Here is a 3,228-nt window from a genome sequence, read left to right on the forward strand (position 1 = left end):
CATGACGTCATGAGAATCTGAACCTTATCATTTAGAGGAAGGAGAAGTCGTAACAAAGGTTTAGTAGGTGAACTGCGAAAGGATCATTAGTCGAAACACCTTGGCGAGCGACCCGTGAAGCGCGTTGTATACAACATCGGAGGTGGTGCGGGTGCATAAATGCGCTGTTGCCATCCCGTGTGTCGAGACTCTACGTCTGTCGTCCCTCGCCCATTGGGTGGGGTGAGATGTCGGGATCAACCTCTTCGATGCAAAGCGAACAAACCCGTAGCGAATCGCTCCAAGGAATCGAAATGAAAAAGGGACACATCTCACGCCGTATCGCCGTTCGCGGTGTCGATGCTTGATGGTGTTGTTCTTTTGTCCCAAAAGTATATAGAACGACTCTCGACAGCGGATATCTCGGCTCTCGCATCGATGAAGAGCGTGGCGAAATGCGATACTTGGTGTGAATTCTGAATCCGTGAACCATCGAGTCTTTGAGCGTAAGTTGCGCCCCAATCCATTAGGCGAGAGCACGTCTGCTGGGTGTCACGCGTCGTCGCCCCCCATACAACCCGATCCCTCGGGACTCGGTTGGACATGGCGGAAATTGGCCTCGGTGCGCTCATAGCCAGTGGTTTGCCTAAATTTGAGTCCTCAATGGCATAATCGTCGCCCACGATCGGTGGTAATCTTGTAAGCAACCTCGTTCGATGTCGTGCGCGTTTTCGATCGAGACCTTTAAACCCTTTCGGCATCGCGCATGTGGTCGGTAGGATTACCGTGAGTTTAAACATATCAATAAGCGGAGGAAAAAACTTACGAGATTCCCCAATGTAGCAATGACGAGCAAGAAAAGCCCGGCTTGAGAATCGAAGGCGCCACGGCGTTGAATTATAATCTGGAGAAGCGTCCTCGGGCGGGCCGGGCCCAAGTCCCCTGGAAGAGGCGCGGAGAAAGTGAGCCCGTCGTGCGGACCTGTCGCACCACGGTATCTCTGAGTCGGGTTGTTAGGGAATCTGACCCTAATCGGTGATAGAATTCCATCAAAGGCTAAATCTGGGCGAGGCGATGGCGAACAAATACTGCTTGAGAAAGATGAAAAGGACTTTGAAAAGAGAGTCAAAGAGTGCTTGAACTTGTCGGGAGGAAGCGGATGGGGGCCGTGATCGCCCGATCGGGCGTGGAGCAGCGAGGCCGTCCGCCGATCGGCTTCGAGGCGTGGACCGGCGTGGAGTCGTGGCGGCCCAAGCCGGGACTTTGATCGCTGTGGAGGCGTCGTCGCCTCGATCGTGGGATCGGCCGCGCCGTCTCGGCGTGCTTGGCACTGCGTGCTCGGGCGTCGACTGCGGGCTCCCCATTCGGCCGTCTTGAAACGGACCAAGAGTCGACATGTGTGCGGTCGGCGGGCTGAAAACCCGTAAGGCGTAAGGAAGGTGGTTGGCGGGATCTCTCACGAGTGCCGCCGACCGACCTTGATCTTTGAGAAGGGTTGAGTGAGAGCATGCTGTCGGGACTCGAAGATGGTGAACTATGCTGGAAGTGAAGCCGGAGAAACTCTGGTGGAGGCCATGACGATCTTGACGTGCAAATCGTTCTTGACTTGGGTATAGAGGCGAAAGACTAATCGAACCGTCTAGTAGTGGTTCCCTCAGAAGTTTCCCTCGGGATAGCTAGAGCCCTTAGCGAGTTCTATCGGGTAAAGCCAATGATTAGAGGCATCGAGTATAGCGCCCTCGACCTATTCTCAAACTTTAAATAGGTAGGGCCGGTGCGGGCGCGCCGTTGAGCAGCGCCACGAATCGAGCTCAAGTGGGCCATTTTTGGTAGCGAGCTGGCGTCTGGGATGAGCAGGAAGCCGGGTTCACGGTGCCCAGCTGCAGCTAACCTAGAACCCACAAAGGTGTTGGTGGAATTAAAACAGGCAGGGGCGGTGGTCATGGAAGTGAAATCCGCTAAAGTGTGTGACAACTCACTGCCGAATCAACTAGCCGAAAATGGATGGCGCTTAGCAGCGCGACCTATCTGACCCGTCGGGGCAAGGGCGAGGCCAGATGAGTAGGAGGCCTGGCGGTCGCAGCAAAACCAGGCCTTGAGCAGCGGAGGCGGCCGTCGGTCTGCAGATCTTGGTGGTAGTAGCAAATATTCAAATGAGAACTTTGAAGGCGAAGAGGAAATGTTCCATGTGAGCGGCACTTGCACATGGGTTAGTCGATCTAAGAGGCGGGAAGCCGTCCGATAAGCGTTCAGTGTGAGCTTGAGGAATCGGGTTAAAATTCACGAACCGGGCCTTGTTGGTGGCAACAGCGTTAGGGAGTTGCTCGTGCTCGTGCTCTGTTATAGCCTCTTCGTTGCTCATGCGGCATGTTGAAACCATGCGATTGTCGGCGTCACGGAGGAATGCTACTGGTTGATCTGCCGGTAGTCATATGCTTGTCTCAAAGATTAAGCCATGCATGTGTAAGTATGAACAAATTGATTTGTGAAGCTGCGAATGGCTCATTAAATCGATTATAGTTTGTTTGATGGTATTTGCTACTCGGATAGTAGTAGTAATTCTAGAGCTAATCGTGCAACAAACACGACTTCTGGAAGGATGCATTTATTAGATAAAAGGTCGGCGGGCTTTGCGGTTACTCGATGACTCATGATAACTCGACGGATCGCTTACGGCGCTTTGTGCGGCGCATCATTCAAATTTACGCCTATCAACTTTCAATGGTAGGATAGTGGCCTACTATGAGTGGTGACGGGTGCGAAGAATTAGGGTTCGATTACGGAGAGGGCACGAGAAAGCGGCTACCACATCCAAGGAAAGGCGGTAGCGCAAATTACCCAATCTGCGCAGGGGAGGTAGTGACAATAAATAACAATACGGGCTCTATGAGTGCAGTAATTGGAATGTGTACAATCTAAACCCTTAACGAGGATCCATTGGAGGCAAGTCGGTGCCCGGCCGGCCGCGGTAATTCGGCTCAATAGCGTATATTTAAGTTGTTGCGGTTAAAAAGCTCGTAGTTGGACTTAGGGGTGGGTCGGGCGGTCCGCCTCACGGTGAGCACCGGGTTTGCTCGTCCCTCTGCCGTGATCGCTCTGGCCTTAATTAGTAAGATTCGTTCCTCTGGCGCTATTACTTTGAAGAAATTAGAGTGCTCCAAGCGAGGCCCTACGCTTGTATACATTAGCATGGGATAACATCATAGGATTTCGATCCTATTGTGTTGGCCTTGGGATCGGAGTAATGAT

At 52.8% G+C, this 3,228-nt stretch overlaps 1 pseudogene; it reads left to right on the forward strand.

Annotated features, from left to right (window-relative positions):
- Positions 1 to 382: 382 nt before the first annotated feature.
- LOC128288958 (5.8S ribosomal RNA) lies at positions 383 to 534 on the forward strand (annotated as a pseudogene).
- Positions 535 to 3,228: the final 2,694 nt, after the last annotated feature.

This window comes from Gossypium arboreum, unplaced genomic scaffold (assembly GCF_025698485.1).
Source record: "Gossypium arboreum isolate Shixiya-1 unplaced genomic scaffold, ASM2569848v2 Contig00352, whole genome shotgun sequence".
Lineage (NCBI taxonomy): Eukaryota > Viridiplantae > Streptophyta > Magnoliopsida > Malvales > Malvaceae > Gossypium > Gossypium arboreum.